A 12,758-nucleotide genomic window follows, 5' to 3' on the forward strand; every position below is an offset into this window, starting at 1 on the left:
CAGGGGCCATGGCCACAGCAGAGGAATGGCTGAGTCCAGCGGTTACCCAGGAGCCATGGCCACAGCAGGGTCATGAACTCACCTGAAACCAACCAAACCAAGTCAGCACTGGGCTGGGCAGGAGCAGAGGCCAGCCTTACCTGGAGGACCATGTCACTGTGTCACTGTGTCACTGGACAGAGCCCACCCCAGCCCTCACATATAAACAAGGGGTATGGATTTCTGCATACTTAACTTTCCAAACGTTAACAAGCTCATAATAAAAAAAAATATTTTTCCTCAGCCCCACAACACCCTCCCTCCCCCAGCATCACGACGGTGAGAGACATGAGAAGCTGCAGATTCCTGTGTTTCCCTGCCAAGTGGGTCTGCCTTTACCTCCTTCCCCTCTTGCCCTGGGAGTATGCAGGGGAGGGGCCTCCCAACCCCTCCCCCCAACACATACACACACACAAATCAGAAAGGCATGGGGCTAGGTGTACTATCTTCCTGCTGCTGTGTGACCTTGGGCTCCAGACTTAACCTCTCTGTGGTATAATTGCCTCCACGACAAAGTAGGATAGTGATTGCACCCTGTCTGCTTTGGGGTGGGTGTGAGGATCAAGGCAGATAATCCCAGTAAAGTGCTTAGTAGTCTCCTGGCACCAAGTGAGCCCTCAATAAATGTTAGCCCTTGTTATTATGTAAAGGAGAGTTAAATACCTCCCCCAGCTAATCCATTTGTAGAGTCTGCCTTCTGGGGCAGGCTGGCAGCTCCAAACACAGCCCAGCCCGCAGTTTGGTTGTGTTGGCTAGCTCTGCGGATTTAAACTCCAGCTTCCATGCCCTCAGGCAGAGCTGGCTGACCACTGGAGCTGGCGGCAAGCCCCACCACACCCTACTGCCTGACTCAGACCCCACAGCAGCTCCACACAGCACAGCCTCTACGTACAGCAGGGTTCGTCACTCATGATGGACGTATCTCAAAAGCTGTTTTAGAGCCAGGGACAATGCACATGCATATGCCATCCCAGAACGTGGGCGTAGAAACAGGAAGACCAGAAATTCAAGGTTAGCCTGGGCTACATGAGACCCCTGCTTCAGGAAAAAAGATTTTTAAAAGATCACCGTGGTGGCCCATACCTATAATAAATGCCAGCACTTGAGATGCTGGGGCAAGGGGATTTACCAATTTTGAGGCTAGCCTGGGCTAGCCTCAGTGTAAGACTGTCAGAGAAAGAGAGAAGGAAAGAAGAAAGACAGGATGTGTGTGTGTGTGTGTGTGTGTGTGTGTGTGTGTGTGTGTGTGTGTGTGTGTTTTCATCTTGGTGATTTCATGGCCACAGAAGGCAAGCTAACAGCTGAGCATGGAAGCCCACTCCCGAGCTCTGAGCATTCAGAAAGCTGAGTCTGCTTTTTTCAGTCAGAAGGACTGCCGAAAGTTCAAGGCTACATGAGTTGTCAGTCAAACATACCTCTCTCTTTCTCTCTCCCTCTCTCTCTCTCACACACACACATGCACACACACACTTTCTCTCTCTCTCTCTCACACACACACATACATGCACACACACTTTCTCTCTCTCTCTCTCTCACACACACACACATACACACACACTTTCTCTCTCACACACACACACACATACACACACATACACATACACACTTTCTCTCTCACACACACACTTTCTCTCTCTCACACACACACACACACATGCACACACACTTTCTCTCTCACACACACATACACACACACACTTTCTCTCTCTCTCACACACACACTTTCTCTCTCACACACACACACACTTTCTCTCTCACACACACACTTTCTCTCTCTCTCACACACGCACACACTTTCTCTCTCTCTCTCTTTCTCTCTCACACACACACAGCTGAAGGATGAGAAAAGCAGAGAAGGGTGGTAACCAACCTACAGGTCTCAAGGGAGAGAGGACAGAGGGGAGAGGATGGTCATCAGACTTGGCCCATTTTCTCCCTGTCCCAGGCCAGGGGGAGAGGTGTACCCAGAGGGTGGCTAAGCAGAAGCCCGCACTGCCAGCCAACCTGGGAGCTTGGAAGATATGTGTTCCCAGACCATCCCTGGGGGCATGGAAGATAAGAGTAGGGGTAAAGATGGTCCCTTCTCCCTGGAGTCCCTAGGTCTTCTGTGCTGAGTCTCCCTCCACAAACAGCCCAGAGCAGCAACCATCCACAGTGTCCGATTCTATGAACCAAAACTCCACCTCATAGTCTGCTCTGTTTTGGATACCCCTGCAACATCTTCCCTCATCACCCAGCCCTCGGGAAAAGCAACCAGTCCAGGCAGCAGATTTCAGAGTCACTGGGAGGACCTGAGCGCCTGGCCCTCAAAGCCCTGGCTGTGCACTCCCAATATGCACCTTCCAGCAAGAGGCAGGAAACAGCACCCAGTCTCTTTTAGGACAATCACCTGCCTCACAGCTCTCCGCCCAGGCCAAGACAACAGTAGGAGGGACTGGCTGACTGTGATGTGTCTCAGCTTCTCCAGGGCCTCTCTCATGGCTTGTACCCACCCCTTGGCTTGTATCCATCCAAGGCTCTAGAAATAGCCAGTGGCCACTAGGAACTATAAGGTCAGGACTGGGCAGGCAGATCACTGAGACCCTGCAAAGTGACCAGTGGTATGCTGTGTGTCACATGGTCAAACTTCTTCCCAGTTGGGGAGAATCAGAGCCGGGCACACCCATGGGCAGAGATGGGGACACAGACTGGTGACTGGAGTCCAATGAGGCTCTGAGGGAAAGAGGCAAAGAGAGATGGAGGCAGAAAGGCTCCTCGGAGGAGAAAGAACAAGGTCAGAACAGAACAAGGTCAGGATGGAGAGAGCCCATGCACAGGAATGAGGGCATCCCAGAATTGTCACAGATCACAAAGGTGCCAGATTCTTAGAAGCATCCATCATGGGCCACCAACCGAGTGTCACAGTGGACACCTACAGTCTCCCATGATCTCTCAGGCTTAGACCTCTTCCACTATTCCCTCCATCCCTCAGTAACATGACACTTGCCAGCCACAGATAGGTCTCTCCGTTCACATGTCCTACCAAACCAAATATGGCTGACAGCTGTCCATGGACTTGCCCAAGGTCCCACCAAGCCAAGAGAGGTCAAGCAGAAACTCCAAGCCGGCTCACAGACACCCTCACCTCTGCCTCCAAGACTTTGGGCCAGTTGCTACAGGAGTAAAGATCACAGCCAGGGCCACAAGGGGTGGAAACGTGAGAAGGGCCTGAGGAGGGAGGGAGGGGTGGGCCCAGAGAGAAGACTGGATCCCAGTCCAGGTCCCAGTTGCCTTGGCAACAGGACTAATTAATTCCAACTTGGGCTCCATCTGTGCCTTGGCTGGATGGGCGGTTTGGGCTCACGGGTGTTTGTTTTGAAGAGAAGGGGAGAAAAGTGAGAGAAACTGGGAGGCTGTGGTCCCAAGGGCTGACGGGGGTGGGGCTGTGTCAGTCCCCCAGGGTCACACACAGCATCCCCACCACCCATAGGAAAGGAGGACTTGGCTCCCAGGGACAGCCTCAACCCTCCTTTCCTGGAGGATATTCAGCAATCCAGCTCCAACACCGCCTTATGTAGACAGCAGCCAGAATACATGAGTGCACATGTGCAGGCACACATGCACACACGGAAGAGAGCACAGGACAGAAAAGCAAAGGCTTGGGTCCCAGTGCCAACTGAGATACCTGAGCCTCAGTTTCTCCATCTGCAGAGTGGGCAGATACTGCCTGCCAAGGGTGGCCTCTTTGGGTCACTTGTGGGCATTGTCCACTCTAGGGTCAGGGAGGATGTCACCCAGTGGGAATCCGGGCAGGGAACCATGGGTAGAGTAGTATCCAGAAAGTGGCAGTTTTGAAGGGCTAAGCTTAGGCCAGTACTAGATGATGCATGTGAGTGGGAGAAGGGACCCCGAGGAAGTCAGAAGCCAGCGCCAAGTCCTGGCAGGTCTCAGAAGCCAGAGCAAGGCATCTGGGTCTTGGCCCAGAAATAGTGAGACGCTGGGGAAATGCTAGGGAACTGGCACTGAGGGTGGATGCAGGAAGAGTCAGGGGCACTGTGAGGATGCAGGCAAGGATGGGGATGGAACAGCGGCAAGGGCAGCAGATGGGCCAAACATGGGAGACCTGAGGGAGGACAGACTGGTGGCCTAGAGGACGGGAGCCCAGAGTAAGGTCCAAGAAGTCTCACCAAAGTACAGGCTCCACCCTGGAGGAGGGCACCTCGGGGAGGGGCAACGGGCGGGCGGGATGTAGGGGGAGAGGCCAGCAAGCAATACGCAATACGCGGAGCCTTAGGACTCAGAGGACATGTTCCATCAGTCGGGTCGGCAAGTGGCCACAACTGATGCCTGAAAGCCAGAGGCAGATTCCAGCCGAGGAGGGCAGGGGAAGCGGAGCCATGAGTGTCTGCAGCACACTCCTTAAGAAACTCTAGGGGCATGGAGCCTGGAGTCCTGCCAGGCAAAGGTTAGGGAAGTGCTCTTAGGGACAGCTATGGTGACAGCTTACTCTGGTGCCCTGTGCTGGTTACATAACACTGCTTAGAGCCATACCTCTAGGGTTCAAGTCCCAGCCTCCCCCAGCCCTTGCAGAGCAGCTTGACTCTGTCTTCTCTGGTGTCACTGGCAGGTACAGGCAGCACTGGGGGCTGGGATGTCACCCAAGCTCTGTCCCCACCGCTCCCTAGGCAGCTCCAGGTGCTACATGTTCAGGGAAAAGGCAAGAAACTGAGCTATGGTGAGTACCTACTGTGTGCCAGGCATCTACCATGTGCTGAGCACCTACTATGCGTCAGGCCCCTCAGCCGAGTTATAAACCTGACCACAGGGAACACAGGAAGGGAAGGCCAGAGCTCACCAGTCACCCCCCCTCCCTGAATTGTTACTCCTTAAACACCAGATGGAGAAAGCAAAAGACACAGGGGTCACCATGAGCATGAAATAAGAAAGCCTGTAAGCCAGAAATGGCGGCTCATGCTGGAAATCTCAGCACTCAGGAGGAAAAGGTAACAGGAAGGCTGTGTGAGAACTCAAGGCCAGCCTGGGTTACACAGGACTATGGTCTCAAAGGAAAAAAACTTAAAGAAAGAGAAGGAGGGAGAGAGGAAGGAGGGAGGGAGGGAAGGGAGGGAAGGAGAAAGGGAGGGAGAGAGGAAGGAGGGAGGGAGGGAAGGGAGGAAAGGAGAGAGGGAAGGAAGGAAAGAGGGAGGGAGAGAGGAAGGAGGGAAGGAAGGGAGGGGAGAAGGGAGGGAGGGAAAGAGAAAGGGAGGGAGAGAGGAAGGAGGGAGGGAGGGAAGGGAGGGAAGGGAGGGAAGGAGAAAGGGAGGGAGAGAGGAAGGAGAGAGGGAGGGAAGGGAGGGAAGGAGAAAGGGAGGAAGAGAGGAAGGAGGGAGGGAGGGAAGGGAGGAAAGGAGAGAGGGAAGGAGGGAAGGAGAGAGGAAGGGAGGGAAGGAGAGAGGAAGGGAGGGAAGGAGAGAGGGAGGAAGAGAAGAAGGAGGGAGGGAAGGGAAGCCTGTCCCAGTCTGCACACAGGAAGCCCTAACTCACTCACTCTGCAGTCCTGCAGTCGCTGTTATTGTCCATTTTATTTCCCCTCTGGGTAGCTCACAGGATGGAGCCTGAGGCAGCAGTGATCAGGGCTCTGTCCTGCCTCTTAGCTGTGTGACTTAAACAAGTCCCCTTCCCTCTCTGAGTCCCACACCATTGTCCTGAAGACTGGGTGATACCCAAAAGGCATCTTGCTCATAGCACATAGTAAGAGCTCAATCGATGATAGCGGTTATCATCAGTCACGGGCTATAGAGACAGGAACAGAGGACAGATGACTTAGCAATGAGGGGCAGGCTATGGTGCCTCCCATCAGTCAGGCATCTCCACATCGGAGAAAGTGAAGATAGCTCAGGGTCCCTCCTCCCCCCGTTTCCTTAACTGATGAGAGCAGAGGGAGGGGCTGTTGGATTGGTCACTGGGCTAGGGAGACGGAGGCTGGGAAGATGGCTGGGTGCTTCCCACGGGAAGTCTGGGGAGGGCAGGCATGAATGGGCACATAGTAGGTGCTCACAAAAACCTTCTCTGCCTATTACCATCCCCACTGGCATCAGGGATGCTGTTCTCAGGGCTGGTGAGGGGTCACTAGTCCCAGGTAATGTCACCACCACCACCACCCCCGCCAAGAAAAAAGCTTGTGAGGGCCACAGAAGTGGCAGGAGGTAAGTGGAGGAGGATAAGGATCAAGCATAGAGTCTGGACTAGTGAGTGTGATTTCTAGATAATGTGAAACAGAAGCTGCCAGGTACCCAACATCTTTGGGTGAGGGAGAGGGTGAGGCCTCCACTTTCCCACTTTCTCAGGACCCTCCCAGGATTCCTGCCCATCCTGAGATCACCTCAACACAGCCACAGGCTGGGAGAAGGCAGGCACCCAACCCGTGGACTTGGCAGAGAAATTAATACTTTCAGGCTAAAAACCAGGGTGAAGCCCTCCAATCAGCCTGGGGTGTGAGCATTCTCAAGGGTATACGCACTCGTGTTTGCATTGAACAAAGATGAAGTGGGAACAGGTCCCAGGCCGACCCCTGGTGGTTCTTCCGAACTACGGCTCTACCAGGAGACAGTTGAAGGTAAAACCACGAGCAACAAATGACCTTAGAGTCATTCACTGTTTGCTTCTTTATTTCTGGGCAGCCCAGGCTGGCCCTGAACTTTCTGTGTTCCTGAGGGTGACCTTGAACTTTGATCTTCCCACTTACCTCCCAAGTTATGGGGTTGGGGACCTCCCCCACCATATGTGGCCTATCAGTGCTGGGAGAGAGCTCCGGGCTTTCTGTGTTCTAGGCTAGCTCTCTACTAACCAAGCAAAACCAAGCCCTGGGCCATTTCTTTGTCTACAATTGCTGCCGGAATGCCTACATCACAAGCAGCAGGCTATATTCTGGGCCTAGCCCCAGCCTCACAGCAGAGGCACAGGTGAGCTGGTGGACACCCCAAGGAGTTGTCAACACACCCACTAGGCTCCCTCTACTCTTAGCTACAGTCCTGCATCAAACACTGCAGGGCAAGTTCAACCCTGTCTGTCACAGAACCATCACATGGGTTGAATACCTACTGTGTGTCTAGGACCCACAGGCCTCTTGGTGCCAGATTCACATAACAGCCCTACTAACAAACCACTGCTATCCCATTTTACACATGGGGAAGCTGAGGCTCCATTAAGTTGGAAAATGGCAAGCTAAGGACACAATCGTAATCTGGTTGCAAGCTTCTTCCCAGAATCTTCTGATTGCAAGGAGGCACCTAAGCAGCTTGGGTCATAGGCCAGGCTGAATCCAGCCTGACCCAGGCCTGCCTCTCAGCTCTCAAGACCACCAAGGTTACTTAGCACACAAAGCAACAGGTGGGCTGTTCAAATCCTAATCCTACCACTGATGGTGGGCAGCATCCCTAACCTCTCAGTGCCTTAGTTTTCTCTTCTGTAAAGTGGGACTATAATAGTACCTATTTTCTTGGAATACTGAGGGCATGATGAACACATGTAACCTTCTTAGAAAAGTGCCCAGCATAGGTGTTATTGAATCATTTATAATAATAATAATAATAATAATAATAATAATAATAATAATAATAAACAATCCCCTCTGATTCTTGGGTGGCCCCAGAACTGGGTCCCACAGAGATTAAGAGGCAATGCTCAAACCATGGCTCTGGCTTCCCTGCCCAAGGCAAATCCCCAGTTTAAGCTAGAGAACATAACACCCAAGACTCACCCAGCTCAGACCTTCTCCAAGGAGGAAGGAGACACTGCGGACAATTGTGGGAGACAATGCAGGAGACATAGCGGGGCTAAATCCCCACACCCTCTCCAGCCTCCTCTTCCCCCTTCTTGGCAACTACCACTCATCTTCCATATGCCACCTCAACTGTGGAAAACCACAGCATATCTATAGGCACAGTCTTCCACTACCACCCAGGCTCCGCTGGGGACCCATGAGCCTAAGTCAGAGCACGCAGAGACACCCAGCATTGGGAACTCTGCTCCTACACCACCCCTCTTCAGAAGCAGTCAGGGAAGAACCCCATCCAGAACAGGGTCCTGCATGTGCTCAGCCAGGAGGCACCAGGGGAGCCCAGATACCCAACAGTCCTGGAAGCAGATCTCCAAGAACTGCTACAGCCTTGGTCCCAAAGTGTATCCAAGAAGCCTGCCCTAGAAAGGAGACAATGCCTGCCTGGAAGGGAGGCCTCCCGTAGCAGGGAAGCAGAGAAACTCACCACACCAAAGTCCAAGTCAGGGGAAGGGCAGCTGTGCTATGGCTGAGGGGAATGGGAACAGGGACTCCCGCGTGTGGGTGCCCAGCCACTGCGAGCGAGGAATCCCATCCAGGAGAAAAAGTTGTTATGTGTTGGTTTGGAGGGGCCTGAAGGCAAGTTCAGCAGCAGGTTTTTGGGGACTTGGGGACAACTGCCTAGTCCTTTCTATTCATACTCCACAAGCATGTGTCAGCTCCCTGGCTTAAATGGGGTTGTTTACCCATATACTTTTTGACTGGGATACCCTGCAGCCCAAGACTGCCCAGGCTACCGCGCATCCATCACACATCAACCCAACTCCCTTCAGGCCAAGAGCCAGAGAGAAGGCTGTGGGACCCAAGGCTTTGGGCAGAGAGCTGGGGATGAGCCTGGAGGCCGCTGTAAGAAACCTCTGCTCAGACCCTGCCATCACCAAATCAGAAAGGCAAGAAGCAGACAGCAGCAGGTGGGCATCCAGTTTGGTGAGGAGCAGACATACGCCATCTTCCTCTTCTATCTACTCCATCCACCAAACAGCATGGAGCCCCATTACAAATGGAGACAACTGTGAGTGTGTTCTTCCCAGAGCCACAAAGCCCCTTCCTCAGAGGGGCAAAGAGCTAGGGCAGAGTCCTCACTTCCATGCCAAAGGCAGGATCTTCGCAGGCCCAGTTCCACGGGCAGTGAGTGGGAGGGGCAACATCCCCATGGCTCCAGCCCTGGCCACCAGAGGCCATGCCTACCTCTAACTCCCTCAAAGCATGGTGGCTGGGACCTTCCTCCCCACAACAGGAGGGAGCTGGCACTCAGGAGCCCTTATTGGGTCAGGGGTGGGACTGGGTACTGAAGAACACCACCTCAGGTAGTGAAGAATGGAGCCAGGCAGCCTGCTACGAGTAGAGTCGAAATTGACATGTGGGCCCACGTGCCTGACTCCTCCTGCGTCTCCGCACGTCATCGCCCAGGAGTTTCTCAGCTCTAATCTGTCACCCCTGCCAGTCCTCCTGAGTGTCTAGCAGTACAGAAAAGGCTCTCCTGTGGAGGTTCTGCCTAGATCCAGGGCTTGTGAGCTACCATCTCTCCTCTGCAGACATCCTTTTACACCACTCTCCTCCGAGGAGAGGATGGAGCTGTTCCTGGAAAGCCCTGGGTCCCCACAGGATCCTCAAGGCCCAGCCCTTAAGGAAGATGGGAAGGTTCATGCCTACCCACTGACTTCTGTCACTGGTCTCAAGGGCAGGAGCTGAGCTCTTATTCTGAGGTCCAGAGACAATGTGGAACTAGCCAGGGTCACTCTGCAAGGTGGAAGGCAGGAAGTGGAAGGCAGGAAGGAGGCCTGCAGCCCCTCCCCAACTCCCTCTCTGCCTCTGACCATTACAGCAGGGTTAATTGTGCTGTGACTCACTGTGGACACCAGGGGGGGGAGCGAGGTCTACAGCAGCTTCTAGAAATCATCAGGTGCAGGCACAGTAGCCCTTTGGACCTTCTCCACCCACCCTCTGTGTGTGTGTGTGTGTGTGTGTGTGTGTGCTTGTGTGTGTATGTGTGCATGTGTATGTGTTTGTATGTATGTGTGTGTGCTTGTGTGTATGTATGTGCATGTGTGTGTATGTGCATGTGCATGTGTTTGTGTGTGTATGTGCATGTGTTTGTGTATGTATGTGTATGTGTGTGTATATGTGTATGTTTTGTATGTGTGTGTATATGCGTGTGTGTGTGTGTGCGCGCGCGCGCGCGCGTGCGCACGCGCGTGCCCTCTGCCTCCAGCTTTACCTCCTTTCATCTCCTCCAGGGCAGACCAAGACACATGAGATCGGCGTCTCTAAAGTGGATCTAATGTACAGTGTCTTATTTCTAATGGCAGAAAATCTAGCTGCAGTCCCTCTTCCGAACCACCCCCATGCAGTCCCCGGGGGCCGCCTCTTGCAAGGAGTCTCCCCAGAATTCAGCAAGCCTACAGACAAGGGGACCAACCTCTCCCACACTCAAAGAACAAGCTTAGCTGAGAACACCCACAGCACCTCCACCCTCAGACTAGGGATCCTAGAAGAGGAAGCCCTACCCCCTCACACTGGGAACTCCCTTTCCTCAGATGAGAAAACCAGAGTGGGACGCCCACCTCTTGCCTGGGCCCTCTGTGCACATGGCCCCCTCTTGAGTGCCACACCCAATTCCCTCCTCTTTCTACCTCCCTCCTGGCGTCCCTCCAGGCTGGGCCAGTACCAGGCAGGCCACTCTCCTTGCCAGGCCCAGTCTATGAATCCCACCTCTGTTGGGTACCACAGACCCCTCTTTCTCCTCCCCAAACAAATGGGGTCTTGAGCAAGACACTGGGACCCTGCATACAAGGCCAGATCTATTCCCTGCCTGGCATGACTGCCAGTGGGGTTGGCAGCCACGCGAGGGGGCCATCTGTCTGTTTCGCCACCCTTGTCCAGGCTCTGAAATGGGGCTGGGCACGTTACAGCCCATCCTTGCATTACTAACACCACAGCCCACTGCCCAAGTGATTGGGATAGACAGACATCTCCCAAACTTGGATTGTTCTTTCCTCTCCTAATAGGAAGCTCTGAGCCTCGCTCAGCCTCCCAACACCCCCGCCCTGGTAAAGAACTGCCCAGACCTCAGTGTGCTCAGATGCCTCTCCCATGCTGGGTGGGGTGCAGTGTCTGTGGAAAGTCCCTGGCATACAGCAGGAGCTCTAGTAAGCCAGCTTCTTATTGGACTGTGGTAGCACAACTGTAATCCCAGCACTCAGGAGGCAGAGGCAGGAGGATCTCTGTGAGTTTGAGGCCAGCCTGGTCTACAGAGTGAGTTCCAGGACAGCCAGGTCTACACAGCGATGATGATGATGATGATGATGATGATGATGATGATGATGATGATGATGATAACTCCCCTTTCTCTGTTCTTTGATATCCTTTATTCTCTCAGCCCCCACCCGCATCCAGACACAACAAGGCACAACAGAACCCAAGCTGGCATGGAACAGTGTGATCTGTCCCCTACACTGAAAATGTCCCTTTTCAGAAATCAATGCCTCAGGCTTACGGGTAGTTTAGTCGGTAACATGCTTGCTGTGTGAGGACCCGAGTTCAATGCCCAGAACCCTTATAAAAAGCCCAGCTTGGAGGTGCCCACGTGTGATCCCGGGGTGGGGGAGGAAGAGACAGGCAGATCTCTGGGGCTACTTTTTGAACAACCTAGCCAAGTCAGTGAACACCAGATAAAAGTGAGCAAAGCCACCTAGAAATCAAGGTAGATGGCACTTGAGGAATGACACATGACATTGGCCTCTGGCGTCTACACACACACAGAGAGAGAGAGAGGAAAGTTCCCTGTAGGGCCACTGTGAGCGCTGCTAGACTGGGTGGCTCTCACATATATGACCCTCCCACTCTGGGGAAGGGGTCTCAAAGCCAAACCTGTACATCAAAGCCAAAACTTGCCGTGTCCTGAGGACTCTGATCAAGGATCCCCATTTTATAGTCACATAAACTGAGGACACAGAATGGTTCCCGACATGCTTTTGACAGCTCCAATTGTTACCACGAAGTCTTCCCTTAGCCTTCCTCATCCAAAAGCCTTCTGTCACCTTGCCTTTGAAGCCCAGGTTAAGGGCTAACCCTCTAGTCTGGGACATGAGGCTCCAAGCAAGACTGGGTAGCACAGGCCTGGATTCCGAGTCCTTCAGCCCAAGGCTCAAACTCAGGGCCTGTCACCTACATCCTGGCATGTGTTTCCAGTAATCACCCAGGCCTAGCTAGCCTCACTCCATCCCCACCCCCTCCCCCATGTAAAACAGGGCAGAAAAGATGGGACCTGCCAGGTTGCCAGGCAGGATGACCCTCCACACTCTCATCACATAGTGGCGTACTGTATGCCAGGCCCCCCAAGACCGTGGGTCAGAGCAGGGGCAACACAGAAGACTTGCCCTCAGGAGCCCATATACCACAGGGTAGGGGGCCAGAGGGTGAACCAACAGATCACTAAAAAGGCATCAAAGCCAAGCCTGTAAGGCCAGGATCCAAGAGACACATCAGGGGGTCTGGAGTTCAAGGTCATCCTCACCTACAAGATGAGCCTGGACTACATGAGACACAAATGGTGTCTTAGGCTGGAGAGATAACTCTCAAGGAAGCATTTGACTTCAAACAGGAAGACCTGAGTCCATGCCCCGGGACATACATTTGGGAAAAAAAAAAAAAAGTAAGGTATGGTACTTGCTTGCGATCTTACTACTGCTAAAGTAAAGACAGGAGGATACCTGGGGCTCACTGGCCAGACGGTTTAGCCTACATGGTGAGTTCTAGGCCAGTGAGGGACCCTGTCTTAAAGGAGGGGAGGGAGAGAGGGAGGAAGGGAGGGAAGGAGGAAGGCAGGGATGGAGGGAGGGGAGGGAGGGAAGAAGGGAGAGAAAAGGAAGGAAGGAAAGAAGGAAGGAAGGGAGGGAGGGGG

The 12,758-nt window shown here is 53.5% G+C and overlaps 1 protein-coding gene and 1 long non-coding RNA gene across 5 annotated transcripts in view; one reads left to right on the forward strand and one right to left on the reverse strand.

The window, feature by feature from the left end:
* The window catches only part of Elfn2 (extracellular leucine rich repeat and fibronectin type III domain containing 2), a 53,830-nt gene that overhangs the window by 28,742 nt on the left and 12,330 nt on the right, over positions 1–12,758 (reverse strand). The window lies entirely within an intron of this gene.
* Positions 2,975–6,654, forward strand: LOC116075606. Its single transcript, XR_004112644.1, has 3 exons — positions 2,975–3,235; positions 4,646–4,753; positions 6,366–6,654. It is a non-coding gene; the product is annotated as an uncharacterized LOC116075606 (long non-coding RNA).

Source organism: Mastomys coucha, unplaced genomic scaffold (assembly GCF_008632895.1).
Source record: "Mastomys coucha isolate ucsf_1 unplaced genomic scaffold, UCSF_Mcou_1 pScaffold11, whole genome shotgun sequence".
In the NCBI taxonomy this organism is placed as follows: domain Eukaryota; kingdom Metazoa; phylum Chordata; class Mammalia; order Rodentia; family Muridae; genus Mastomys; species Mastomys coucha.